Genomic DNA, 14,971 nt, shown 5'->3' on the forward strand with positions numbered 1-14,971 from the left:
GGCATCTAATCAGTGCTTACAGTGAATCTGCGCATGCACCGGTCATAAATCCCCAGCGGCACCGACGCCGTTGTTGTGGAAAAACTTTATTGTTTTTTTGTAAGCACAGTCGGAACGGTCAGTGCTACTGACCATTCCTATATTTGCCTGCACATCGGCGCCCTATCTAGGTATAGTAGCGCCGATAATGACAGGGGTGCATTGTGCCCTTGTCATTCTGATCACTTCCCTGCATTTTTACATGAAGGGAAGCGGTAACTGCAGAACATAATGTGCGCAGTTACAGAAATTACACATATCACCCCTTCATACATCTCCCCCTAAATGTCCAGCATAGCAAAACCCAATGCCAAACAGCCAGCACTGCTCATCCCACTGATAACCTTCCTGATCCCAGCAATCATAAAGGACAGCAGATTAGTCCTGATTGATAAGAGAATAAGGGGCTTTATTCTCAATCCTTAAATTATGCAGAAACACACAGTCAGGTGCATAAATATTGGCACATTGACAGAATTTTCATATTTTGGCATCTATTCACCACCACAATGGCTTTGAAATCAAACGAACAAGATGTGCTTTAACTGCAGACTTTCAGATTTAATTTGAGGATAATTACATCCAAATCAGGTGAATGGTGTAGGAATTACAACGGTTTCTATATGTGCCTCCCACTTTTTATGGGGCCAAAAGTAATGGAACTATCAACTATTTCATGGAGAGGTGTGGGTTATTCCCTCGTTATTTCATTATCAATTAAGCAGGTAAAAGGTCTGGAGTTGATTCTAGGTGTGACATTTGCATTTGGAATCAGTTGCTAGACTCTCAATATGAGATCCAAAGAGCTGTCACTATCAGTGAAGCAAGCCATCATTAGGCTGAAAAATCAAAACAAACCCATCAGAGAGATAGCAAAAACATTAGGTATGGCCAAATCAACTGTTTGGAACATTCTTAAAAAGAAAGAACGCACCGGAGAGCTCAGCAACACCAAAAGACCTGGAAGACCACGGAAAACAACTGTGGTGGATGACAGAAGAATTATTTCCCTGGTGAAGAAAAACCCCTTCACAACAGTTGGCCAAATCAAGAACACTCTCCAGGAGGTAGGTGTATATTTGTCAAAGTCAACAATCAAGAGAAGACTTCACAAGAGTGAATATAGAGGATTCACCACAAGATGTAAACCATTGGTGAGCCACAAAAACAGGAAGACCAGATTAGAGTTTGCCAAACAACATCTAAAAAAGCCATTACAGTTCTGGAACAACATCCTATGGACAGATGAGACACAGATCAACTTGTACCAGAGTGATGGGAAGAGTAGAGTATGGAGAAGGAAAGAAACTGCTCATGATCCAAAACATACCACCTCATCAGTGAAGCATGGTGGTGGTAGTGTCATGGCGTGGGCATGTATGGCTGCCAATGGAACTGGTTCCCTTGTATTTATTGATGATGTGACTGCTGACAAAAGCAGCAGAATGAATTCTGAAGTTTTTCGGGCAATATTATATGCTCATATTCAGTCAAATGCTTCAGAACTCATTGGACGGCGCTTCACAGTGCAGATGGACAATGACCTGAAGCATACTGCAAAAGCAACCAAAGAGTTTTTTAAGGCTAAAAAGTGGAATGTTATGCAATGGCCAAGTCAATCCCCTGACCTGAATCCGATTGAGCATGCATTTCACTTGATGAAGACAAAACTGAAGGGAAAATGCCCCAAGAACAAGCAGGAACTGAAGACATTTGCAGTAGAGGCCTGGCAGAGCATCACCAGGGATGAAACCCAGCGACTGGTGATGTCTATGCGTTCCAGACTTCAGGCTGTAATTGCCTGCAAAGGATTTGCAACAAAGTATTAAAAAGTGAAAGTTAGATTTAGGATTGTTTAGTTTGTCCCATTACTTTTGGCCGCTTAAAAAGTGGGAGGCACATATAGAAACCGTTGTAATTCCTACAACGTTCACCTGATTTGGATGTAATTACCCTCAAATTAAATCTGAAAGTCTGCAGTTAAAGCACATCTTGTTTGTTTCATTTCAAAGCCATTGTGGTGGTGAATAGAGGCCAAAATATGAAAATTCTGTCAATGTCCCAATATTTATGCACCTGACGGTATGTTTAAGCATATCTTAAGTATGGTAGCTATTTAGCAAATGCCGAACATGGGAGATATGTGTTTCAGCAAAGCAACACTGAAGACCAATGTCCCACTATGCGCATGTGGTGACCGACTGTTACGCATGTGTACTAAAGACGCCAGGTCAGAAACCAGAAGAAAATTATTTTGCTGCTGCAATAACCAGGCAACTTGCAATGGGATTTAGTCATCGCAAAGACAGTCCTTTATCACATACAAGGTGAGATGCACTAAATGGAAATGCGATAAAAACCCAGTTTCCGGGGTTTTACCGCATTTTCCATATGCACTAATGTGTGGCCATCGGGATTCCGATGCGGAGGGTAATGCCAGCTATTGTTGGCGTTACCCTATAGAAGCCTATGGGCTTCTACCGCATCGCTCAGGTATGAGGGATCCGATCGGATCCCTCCCAGCATGCCCCGCGGCCGCCACGTCACTCTGCGCATGCGCAGATGGACTCCTGGGTCATAAACTCGGAAGTCCACGGGGCTGCGCGGATAGCAAAGGACAGCTCTTATCGGAAGAGCTATCCTTTGTGCTACTGATCACATATGTTAGTGCATATGGGATCAGTAGTGATGCGGTGTGTTGCGGTAAGTAGTGCACTATGTTGGTCCATCCCACCCACAGTGTCCCAGAATGATGGCATTATTAATTAATTTCTTGCGATTTAATCTTTTATCACTGTGCATAGCATAGATAAGAGATGGTCATTTTTAGGACAATTTTCACAATAATAATAAACCGCTTTTCTCTGCTTGTTGCTATTCACAGCGAGGGTTACCAAGGGGAAGTTCATTAAAGGACGGAAAGCTCAGCTTTCTGCTTATCCTGTGTGTTCAGATTCGCCATCTAAGGATGGCGTAGCCGTAGTTGGAACACCGTGATGAAGCAGGCAGGGAAGTTGCTCACTTCCCTGTCTTCTGCCCGACACCCGGTGCTGGCTCCGTCCCTTCCCAGCAGTCACTGCAGCCTCTCCTGAACTGTGACCCAGGCCAAAGACAATTTATTGAATATATTTATATTTGAATTATTATACATGTAAATGATATAATTATCATTTGTTATAGCCGCTTATAGTAGCAATAAGAAAAGATAAACTGGATGTTTCAAAAATCAACTCCAGGAACAAGGGAGCCCATCCCTTCTTCTTCAGGATATGTCAGGTTCAGCTGACCATGCATAGCAGGTGCATAGCTATAGCTGGGGAGGGATCTGGGTCCCTCTCCTGGTAAATGTTGCGGAAAGTAGCACATAGGCTAAAATAGAGAAGTAGCCATTAGCTACCAGGGCAAGCCTCGCTTGGTACAGATGTGTCCTCATACATCTAGCCTCCTTGCGCGTTAAACAGCCATTCTATGCTTCATGCTGTAGCGTGACTTGGTAGCGCTGAGCATCTTTTTGTGCAACTTTTTACCTTCAAATGCGTCTTATTCACACAGTGATGTGAATATGTAGCACAAGCAGCTTCTGCTGATTAAAGTGATAAGCAGCATGCCTATATTCTCTGTGTGTGACTGCGGGTGTATCTGCATGCGAAACGCTACGTTACAGTGCTACAGCCGCTGACACTGTAACGTAGCATTTCCCATGAAGATACACACGCATTCGCTCACAGAGATGTATGATGTATATGGACACATCTGTAAATTTGGCAATATCCTATAGGGGCTGCTTTTGCAAGCACAAAGGAGGCATTGCAGCAGATATCATTGGGGAAACATAACATTTGTGGGTACCCTGAAAACGGTTGTTTTCAGGGGATATCCAACAAACATGATTTCATAAATAGGCCCCTAAATATCCTAAATGTAAACTTTGACATTTTTGCATATAATGCTTCTATAGCAGATGTCAACGTTAGGCTAATTAATATTTGATTTCACAGAACAATATTTAAATCAGCATAATTTTATTTCCCTGCTATATTGTATTACTTTATACAGTACATCAGCTTTGTTTTATTGCGTGTTGTTGATATATACGGTGTCAGCTGAAGCGGGCAATAATCTAAAAGGTGTAAAGGTTAATGTTTAATAGGGTTGTGAGGATGTGTGTGAAGAGTAAGAGACAGACCACGGTGACCGCAGACACAACATGGAGCCTACGCAGAAAGGAGTGAAATTTAAAGGTCAAGGCAGGAGCTGCTCAAGGGTGTGGGATTTCTAAAATAAATGTAACTCGTTTGCTGCCAAATGCCTCTTGAACAATTAAGCAGTTTTTACTCCTGAGCTGTGTGATATTAGTATATTAGTAAATATATCTCTCTCTTATCATGTTTTCACTCCTTTCTGTGCTTGTTCCCAGCCCTTCTTTTCACTCTCCTTTATTGCCACATTCCTTCTACATCTATTTTTGTATTCCCAGATCTTTTGTGTTTTCCCTCCCTCTGTTGTTACCTTCTCTCCCTCTGTGCCTGGCTCTCCTCTGCACCCCTCCATCATTTTTCATAATCAGACAAATTCAGATCTGTCTACAGTGGTCCCAACAAATATCATTCCGGTGCTTTAGGCCAGAATACGCAGTCCTGTCTCCAATTGCAAGAGAAGAGAGTAGGGTTTTTCTGTCTTTCAGGGTGAGCAATCCTTTAGAAAAGTCAATGGACTGGCAACAGCCAACCAGTTTATTTATGCATATCTCCTGCATCACTGCTACGTGTTCCATCTAGAATCCTCATGGTCCAATATATTCTATCAATGGTCTCTCTGACAGGGCTGCAATCCCTCAGTGGCTCAGTCCATGCCTTCAGCACACCTCGGCCTCAGCCAGGAAAACTGCCAAACAACCCCCACCCAATGTTGGCATTCAAGTGTCAGACTGGCAACTGGGTTCATGGGATATCCATTTCCTGACCTTGAATTAAGCTCTTTCATCCTGTATGTAAATCCTGTTTCACTCATTCAACAAGGAGAACCCTGTTCACTTCATCACTTCGCCAACCACACACCTTGCAATACACATATTTTCTCTATTATATATGTAAATCCATGACCAGTGTTATGAAACACAACAAATCTATTATGGATGACACTGTGTGGTCATAAAGAAGGTAGAGACTGCACAAACTAATCATGATGAGCTGAGAAATGTGTATTTATGGAAAGGATTACACTTTCCTTTCCACTGTTAAATGTACAAATACGCCTTCTTGTTCCCCAGACCAGCATCTATAGAAAACAGGTAACCTAAATATGAAGGTAACCTGAATTAGTTACTGTTCCTGCACAGCCACTGACAGACGTTTGGTCACAGCGCCCGTAGGCAGAAAAAATTGCATTATGAAAAATAATAGAGTGAATAGTAATAGTATTAATAGCTAGGCACGCCAAGAGCCGCTACAGGCCCAGGTAACAGGGAGCGTTGCCTAATCGCGGGAGGCCTGGCCACGCCCCCTTCCCGAAAAAAAAAAAAAGTTTTGCAGCTGCGCTGGGGAGGGGTGCACTCTGAGCCCCCTCAGTCCTGCTCAAAGCTAGGGGGGGCGTGATCAGTGTGATCGCTCCCCCCCACAGGCATAGGAGACTGCTGTGGCTGCTGCTCAGCAGCCACGAGCAGTCTCCCACTGCAGCTCAGCACACGCTGTGTGCTGGGCTGCTGTGAGGGAGGGGCGGCGGCGCTGGACATGGGCCCGTCAGGAAGCCTGGGTCCGGGTAATCTGTACCCGCCCCCCCCCCTCTCGGCGACCCTGTTAATAGCAATTAAAATAATAAACAGTAATAATTATCACACTACTAAGCCCACAAAATGTATTTCAGTTGACTACTGCCGTATATACTCGAGTATAAGCCGACTTTTTCAGCACATTTTTTGTGCTGAAAAAGTACCCCCTCGGCTTATACTCGAGTGAAGTGTAGCGCTGACCGGACGGAGTTCGGTCAGCGCTACACAGTACAAACACACAGCCGCCGGAGCCGGCAGCTGCGTGTTTGCTGTAATCAGCAGCCGCTGAGAGTCTGTCAGACTCTCATCGGCTGCTGCTGTTCCCACTGCGGGAGCCATCTTCCGGCTCCCGCAGTGGGTAATGGGAGAGACGTCATGAGTAATGACGTCTCTCCCATACAAAGCGGCCGGAGGAGCTGTTAGCGGCGGGACCAGGAGCCGGAGTTTCAGGTAAGTGATTTTTTTTTTAATTCTAATTACTTTTCTCTCTACTGGGGGGGGGTGGGACTACAGGGGGCACTACCAGGGGGCGATTACTACAGGGGGCACTACCAGGGGGCAATTACTACAGGGGGCACTAAAAGGGGTTATTACCACTGGGGGAACTACAAGGGGGGGATTACTACAGGGGGCACTAAAAGGGGGGATTACCACTGGGGGTACTACCAGGGGGGGGATTACTACAGGGGGCATTGAAAGGGGTTATTACCACTGGGGGAACTACCAGGGGGAATTACTACAGGGGGCACTACCAGGGGGGGGGATTACTACAGGGGGCACTAAAAGGGGGGATTACCACTGGGGGCACTATCAGGGGGGGATTACTACTGGAGGCACTGAAAGGGGGGATTACCACTGGGGGCACAACCAGGGGGAATTACTCCTGGGGGCACTACCAGCTGCTGCCATTTCCCACCCTAGGCTTATATTCGAGTCAATAAGTTTTTCCAGTTTTTTGTGGTAAAAGTAGGTACCTCGGCTTATATTCGGGTCGACTTATACTCGAGTATATACGGTATACTATATTGCAAGATATCATACAGCAGCAGTGTTTTGGCGGACAGGGGAACATCAGTGGAATGTTTTAATATTGCATTGCACCATTGAAGATTTAATAGTAACCACATTTCTACTTATCAGTAAGTTGCAGCTTAGTGATAAACATATTCTACAGATCTGCATAATTATCATTATCTGCAAATATATTTGAAGCAAGTATACAAAAAGAAAAATGCCTGTAGTGGGTTTGTACTGTCACACTAGCACTAGGAAACCAAAGTAAGTATTTAAAAGTTCACCTAAAATGAAAACAAAATATACAACATTCAGCATGGGGTCCCAATAACAATAGGTACAACATAAATTGCCATCTAAGAAGTCATTTTGTTTCTTGAGAATCCATCGAAAGATACATCTTTATTTTCATTATTCCAATAATGTGATAGAAGTGGTTCAATATAATATTGTTTATTGCACAATTACAGTGTGAAAATCTGTTTATTATATGCTGCCAGATCACTGACATTTTGGATGTGGTCATGTATATATGCTACTAGTAAATGGACGTTGCATGGGGTCACCTCCGTGGCCCCCTCCCTGACCCACTTTCTTCCTCTTCTCAGAGTGGTCTGTCCTGTCGCACTGAGCACCATGCAAGTTAGGTGTGATATGCACGCAGCAGCTGCAATGTTATTTCTACAGTATCAGCTGTCAGTTTTATTATATAGAGATATTTTGACTTAAAATTGGTGTTTGTAATTTGGTTGCAGCGTTGTGGATTTTTTACTAAGAAAATAAATTGTGTAAAAATGTAATAATAAAACCAGCCTATATTGTCCATCAATTTATAATTCCAGACTCAACAATACTATCCCTTGAAACAAGCCTGAACACAGACATTACAACAAATAGCATATTGATAAACATGTAAAATTCCTTGTGTGCTATTTAATTTTTCTAAATTCACCTTTTTAAATGTGTGTATGAAATCTCGGAAGGTAGAAATATTGAACTTGGAAGTGATTTACTATTTGTACCCACTCACTGAAGAGAGACGGAATGCATTTTATATGCAAGTAGTAAATTAAACCCCCGAGTCTGTGGTCTGCCTCTGGACAATCATGGGTTAAGGTTATCAGTGAGATAATGGGGGGAGGAGTTAAGAGGGGGTCAGCCTATTGAATGGTGTTGTGGGAAGGGTTTCAAGGCCATTTTGTGGAGTAATTCAGAATCAATTGTAGTGTATTCTGGCTTGGAAATCGGTTGGAGCAGGTGCATTTTTGTGGCTTGAATAAATCGTTTCTGTTGCTTTTCTCTTATTTACTATCTTACCTAGTGATTTCCCTCTTTTCTTCTTCTTTCTCCCCTGATATCCCCTTTTTCTTTCTCTGCCACCCTTTTTTGTGCCAGCTGCCTTTACTTCTATCTTTCTTTTCTGTGTAATTGTATTGCTGGGTGTGTACTATGTCCCGCCCGCAGCACCGTGTTTCCCTGCCCGCCCGTTACCTGGATGGTGTTAATAGTGGGGAGGGTGCTGGGATGCCTCCAGTGGCCAGAGGTGGCCTAGAGGTCACCAGGCGCGGGGTAGTGGTGGACCCGTCTGCTCATGGAGCGGCTGGGGCTGCGCACAGGTGAGGAGGATCTCCTTCCTCTGATTTGCGGCCGTCGAACGGGCCAGGCAGGCGGAGGGTGGAGGGCTGTGATGCAGCTCGACCCGCTGTTTCCGGCCACCGCAGCACTGTGTCTGCAGTGCGCAGTCCACCCTGCATGTCTGTTATGAACTCGGGCTAGTCCGGCTCTGAGTCCTGGCTGGGCTAAGGGGACTCATTAAAGGAGCCGGAATCGCCCGAGGCGGGGTCCCACCGTGTTCGTTTTAGGGTCAGAGGTCATATGACCCCTGTGTTGGTGGGTAGATTCCTTTGGGAGCTGACTGCAATACTGGAGGGGGGGGTCTGCATTCCCGGGCTCTGCTGTGGGTCCTGCAGGAGTATTGGGGGGGTAGGATGCTGACATATGCGCAGGTGGTGGCGGGTGCTCCCCCTCTTTCTGTGGTACCTTCTTTGGCGTCTCCTCCCATCCCTTCGGCACCTGGCATGGTTGACCCTGCATTCACGGCTGCGGGTGCGGCGTCAGCTGCTTCCTCCCCCCTTTCGGTTTTGATGTCTGCCATGGCTTCTGCTGTGAAGCCGCTGCTCGGGGGCTCACAGGTTGCGCCAGTCGTAGGGACATCTGTTCCAGCTTTAGATTTGCAGCAATTGGAGAGTCAGCTGGCACCCCTGGCAGTAGAATTACTGCAGATTTTAGCGCCAGCTTTAGTATTACAGGGAACTCGAGTTCCCACGGGGATACTTCAGTGGCTACTTCCACAGGGGGGCCCCTGTTGCTGTGGATAGTGGCGTTGCTCTTGCATCTGCTCCCTCAGGGGACAGTTTGGTATGTGCTGTGCCTGGTACGGTTGTTCCCTTGTCCTTTTCTATTCCAGATGCTGTGGCTGCGGTTCCAGAGACTGGCGTTCCCGCCACGGATGGGGTGGTGTCCGAGGAGGCTGGAGATGGTGTGCGGGCAAGTGGTTCTGGTGAGTCGAGTTCTTCATCAGATGCTGATTGGGAGGCTAACTCCACTGGGGCTGGTAGTGCTAATTCAAATTCGTCAGATTTATCGTCAGAGGTTTCTCGGCACAATTCTCAGCGGGGATCCCAAAAACGTAGGCGTAGGGGATGTAGGTACAAGAAAGGACATCGGGGATCGTCATCTTCTTCATCCACAGACTCCTCTTCGGAGTTGTTGAAGGATGACAAGGTGACATCTAAACGATGATGGAGGCATCGGTCTAGTAGCTTTAGCTCCTCTGACTTGGAGGACCCGGATGAGGCAGTCCATTGTACCTACACGGCCGTCCTCCGGGGTCTTCATCCAAGGATAAGGGAGCGCATTCATGTGGGTCATTACATTGATGTTTTTGCTTTGACCTCTAAGGACCGCAAAAGCTTGGCAGTCGCACGGAAGGAGAAGTGCAAAGACTCTTATAAGTCTTACACGAATTGGTTTAGTGGGTTTTGTGTTTTTATGGCATTTTACTTGCGAATGCGGCCCAACTAGCACATGAATTTAGTCCGATAATTACACCTGATCTATAGCCTGTATAGATCAGCTAAGGGTCAGGTGTGGCGAACTTACGACGAGGAGTTCCGTCGCAAACATGGGCGGTCGGTCAAAAAATTTGGCTCCAAAGATGTGGAAGTGTGGTTGGATGTGACGCAGCCTCAGCGGGTTAGAGGAGAGGTAATGGTGGTGAAAAAAGGACAGCCAGCTGGGAAAGCGGGGCCGTCCACTGTGGGTGCAATGACAAAGGGTAGTTGCTTCGCGTTCAATAACGGACGTTGTCCCTTTGGGTCAAAATTTAATTTTGACACCAATGTTTGCGCTGTGGGGAAGCCCACCCAGGGAAGGACTGCAGTCATGGTGGAAAAAATGTCCCTCACCCACTAGCGCTCCCCTAACCACAAGTGCACATAAATGATAAGATGGAGAGATAATCACCATAAATCCAAATCACTTGATACAGGATAACATACAGCGTTGGATAAAAGCCAGTGATCTTTAATAGTGTTGAAGCCAAAATATTTTCTTATCCTCCAATGATTAGAAGCTGACCACAGCAAACCCCATATATGGGGATATAGAAAAAAATACAAACATAGTATAGATCCAAAAAACACAAAGGTATAGTTTAATGATCAGTTACATTCACAAATAGCAGATAAAAATCAGGCATGTAAAATCCATTCAACATGGCATAGCAGCAGCATCTAAAACAATCCCGAGGAAGCAAAACGAGATCGCAGACGCATTGTTGCGGTTTGATTGAGTGTATTTCCATAAATTGGCCCGTTGGATTTGCAGTTTGGTGAGTCATGCCCATCTTATGTCTTACAGGTTATCGAGCAGGCATGGAGGCGCTAGCTCATCAGTCTCTGGCTCCTGGGACCTTGCAAAGTTATCAGTCTTCCTGGTTGGATGGCGGCAATTCACGGCTTGCACAGAAAACCGAGGTAAGACCAATCGGAAGCTTATTCTCGCTTTTGTGTAGAGTTTGTATGAGTCATGCAGGTCCAGAGCCATGGCGGCAAAGGTTTTAGCGGGTTTGTCCAATTTTTTTCGGGATAAGGGTCTGGAGGAACTTTCAAAGACTTTTTTAGGTCAAAAAGGATTTGAAGGGTTGGGCCAGGATAGCCCCTGTTCCCCCTGACACACGTTGCCCTATTGATTTGAGTCTGCTGGCGAGGTTATTGCAAGTGCTGATAACCGTTTGTGTTTCTGATTTGAGGCTCGGTTATTTAGTTTGGCGTTTGTCATGGCCTTTCATGGGGCATTTCAGGTTTCAGAATTGGTGGCTCCTTCAAAGCGAAGCCTGCCATCTCTTTTGTTTTCCGATGTCTTTGTGGAAGATTTGGTCGTGTTGTGTTGCATTCGGCGATCTAAGTCGGATCAGTTGGGAAGGGGTCGCTGGGTTACATGCAGGCATGCACGGATGCAGAGGTTTGTCCGGTGGTGTGGGCCAGGCTTTATCGAGACCTTTATCGAAGGGGGCGTGGTTACAGCATGCCGATGGTTCCCCAGTGACCCGTTTTTAATATGCTTGGGTTTTAAAGTGGTGCGTGGCGGCACTTGGGTTGTCCCCGGGTGATTTTGGCACCCATTCATTTAGAATCGGGGTGGCTACGTCAGCTGCTGCGTCGGGATTATTTTTGATCAGATGAAAGCCCTGGGCTGCTGGAAGTCTGCGGCATATAAATCGTTCATCAGACTTCGCTAGAATTTTTTTTTTATCCTAACTTGAGGACTTGCTACTCGCCATCGGGGGTTTTGAGGAGTTTTGTTTAACCACTAGTTTTAACTTCGGTTGCATGCCGGCTGGTGGAGTGGTTGTGTTTTGCCTCAAGTCAAGATAGGATCTCATCCCCGCCGCCCTCTCCTCTCACTGTCCTAACTTTCAGTTTTCTCAATTCTTCCTTCTTTTGCTAACTTTGTCTCAAGATTTATTTATTTCATTTTACAGATACTCAGATTGATGTTTGTCCTGTCTGGATTGTGGGGCATTCCTTTGTGTTTTGGGCCGGCCGGTCCAATTTTGCGCAGTGTTTGGATTTGTTCCCTGTGTTGGATAGGGTTAGGTGGTTAGGAGTACGGGGCATGCTTTGGGCTTCGTTATTGGAATTTTTAAATAGGTCCGTTAGAATTTTTGAGTTTCCCTTGGTTCTTGTCATTCATTTGGGGGCAATGATTTATCGTCCCGTACATCTTTGGATCTGAGGTTGTCCATTTCGGCTGATCTGGAAGCGATTGTGGCCATGTGGCCTTTTTGTAGGGTTGTGTGGTCCGTGATAATTCCTCGGCGGGTTTGGAAGAATTGTGTTTACCCCGGGGCTCTGGATGTGGTGAGAAGGAGGATCAATGTGGAGGTCGGATGGACTGTTCAGAGTCTTGGGGGATTAGTCATTCCACATCCTTTAATCAGGTTCCAGGATGTCCCTCTGTTCAGGTTGGATGGTGTGCATTTGAATGCTGAGGGTTATTTTCTTTTTATTGAAGACTTAGCTAGGGGTATTCAGGGGTTGGTAGAGTAGGGTATGATGGCGGTGCGGTTTTTGAGGAACTGCTTTTGGCGGGAAAGAGTGGTTGCAGTCGCTATTTGTCTTTTGCAGCTTGAGGTGCTCTCCCTTCCAATACATGGCTTAGGCTGATTATACCCTACTGGGGTCAGTGGCAACCACCTAACCAGGTGGGCCTTATGTTGTGCCATTGGGGTGGGAGGTGGATACCTTGAGGATGGTAATGGGCTGGCTGCTCGCCACCCATTTGGAAGACCTGAATGAGTGTGCAGATAGTGATATTGCTTAGTGGGGCCATTCTTTCTGCGCCACCATACTATGTCTATTCTTTCCTTCTTCTACCTTTACTTAGTTGAAACCTAAATAGTAGGTTAAATTGTTAATAATTCAATAAAGCTGACATTTCTTTCCCCTTAAGTAAGTCTCCGTGTCTTTATTTCATTATGGTTAAATTGTTAAGATGTTTTACTCATGTTGGTAGGAGGGAGCACATATCAGACGATGGGGAGTTTAAGAACAGTGTAAGCAATTGTTAGTGTTTGCTGCCCAGAAGGAAGAGTAGTCCAAAGACCTCTTTAAGAAAGTCCACTTATAATAAATCTTTAAGATGCAGGTTCTGACAATTGAACAGTCTCAATTATATTTTTGACTTGAATTTATTAGGATTTCATCATACAGTAACACGCGAAGGCGGTCATCATATCACATATGGCTTGTCAGGATAGTGACTCTCTACCAGCGCTGCACACCTGCAACTTGCATTTCTATCACATTATTCTCTGTAAATAAATATATAATTTTGTGAGGGGATCTCCTGTGTACAGCCTCATTATGTAATTCTCTAGGTTTTCCATAGGACTCAGTCCTGTGCTCTGACTGGGCCATTAGACAGACTTGGTTGTTATTTTTGCAAGAAATCTGATCTTGCCATCCTAAACCAGACAAGTGCAGAATGCGGAATATTGTTGTCACATGACCGCCAGAAATCCTGCAGCTCCTTCAATGTTGCCATAGGACTCTTGGTAGCCTCCCAGATGAGTCTTGTGCTTGTCCTGTCATCAACTTTGGAGTGAGGTCTGACCTTGGCAATTATTTATTTATTAACAGTTTCTTATATAGCGTAGCATATTCCGTTGCGCTTTATAAATTGAATCAACATTATTAGAACAAGACTGTGTTGTAAAAGACAGAAATGTCCCTGTTATGCAACATTTTCTCCACCTATTGAAAATAGTCCTTACTGTGTTCCATGGGACATGTAATGCCATTTAAAATCTTTTATACCCTCTCCTGATTGGTACTTTGTATATGCTATGAAAGCTCCTTGCAGACCATGACAATCACAGCAGGTTGCAACCAAGACAACTGCAAGAAAATCAACCACTATAGTATTTGTGACTAATCAAATCACAATCAGTTTTTTGGGCAGGTGTGTGCTAACTACCTTTAATCAAGATCTTGAATATGATTGGTTGACCCTGAGCACAGATATAACCACATTATGAAAGGATTCATACAACCAGGGTATCGTAGTTTTTTTTATTTCCACTTCATAAAAATGTCTATTTGTTTTTCACTTGAATTTTATCTAACAGTCACTTAAAAGGTAGAATGGGACAGACGTGATTTCAGGTTTTACATCCCAAAAAACCGCAATTTCAATAAGAATGTGTAGATGTTTTATATCCACTGTAACTATGCTCCTTGTGTTACTGTTGTGATATTGTGTATACTGCTATAAATAGCAACAGGCCTGTATTTGTGGATGGCAATGATTTGTCACACGCACATAAGACATAGACGATGAGTAATGACTGCAGATTGTACTATTATAAACTGGAGCAACTAAGTGGAATTGACTGAATGTTTTATGAAACTGTCTGATTATGAGTGTTGGTGTTTGCGCACCAAGCAAGTTGCACCTTTTTTAGTTTTGCTGGCTATCCCAAGTGTTACGAGTGCATTTTATTGCCTAGCACCTTGGCAGAAAGAATTCATTGCAAATGAAGTGTGGCTGACGGAATTCTAAGAAAGCGGAGATATCTAGTACTATGGGCCTGATTCAGAGGCGCTCGCAAAAAGCGAACGCTCACTCTGAATCAGGACGGGCACTGGTTTTTTTAGTTGCGGCCTCTTGGCCGCTCACATAGCTGTGGGTTACCACCCACTGCTATTGCGAGCGGCCATGATGATGATGTCAGTGGGGCCGCCCACAAAAGGCAGGCGTTCGCATGGGAACGCCTCCGTTTGTGAAGCCACCCCCCTGCCACGCCTACAAAACGGGGCGAGCTGTCGATCAATATTGACAGCCGCCCCTTTTGTAGTGAGCCACGGAGCGAGTGCTTTTGCGCTCACGCACGCGTAGTGCGCACTGGGCCACCATCGACCCGCTTGCAAGCGGGTCTGAATCAGGCCCTATATTCACTGAAAAATGGCTTTAGCAATAAGGATACCTTATAGCAGGGGTTCCCAACCACAGTCCTCAAGGCACACTAACAGTCCAGGTTTTATGGATAGCCATACTTGAGCACAGGTGACTTAATTAGTACCTCAG

At 45.2% G+C, this 14,971-nt stretch overlaps 1 protein-coding gene across 1 annotated transcript in view; it reads right to left on the reverse strand.

Annotated features, from left to right (window-relative positions):
* Positions 1 to 14,971, reverse strand: part of AR (androgen receptor) — a 455,147-nt gene that overhangs the window by 304,814 nt on the left and 135,362 nt on the right. The gene's annotated exons all lie outside the window — the stretch shown is intronic.

Source organism: Taudactylus pleione, unplaced genomic scaffold, assembly GCF_031769625.1.
Source record: "Taudactylus pleione unplaced genomic scaffold, aTauple2 ptg000352l, whole genome shotgun sequence".
Classification (NCBI taxonomy): Eukaryota; Metazoa; Chordata; class Amphibia; order Anura; family Myobatrachidae; genus Taudactylus; species Taudactylus pleione.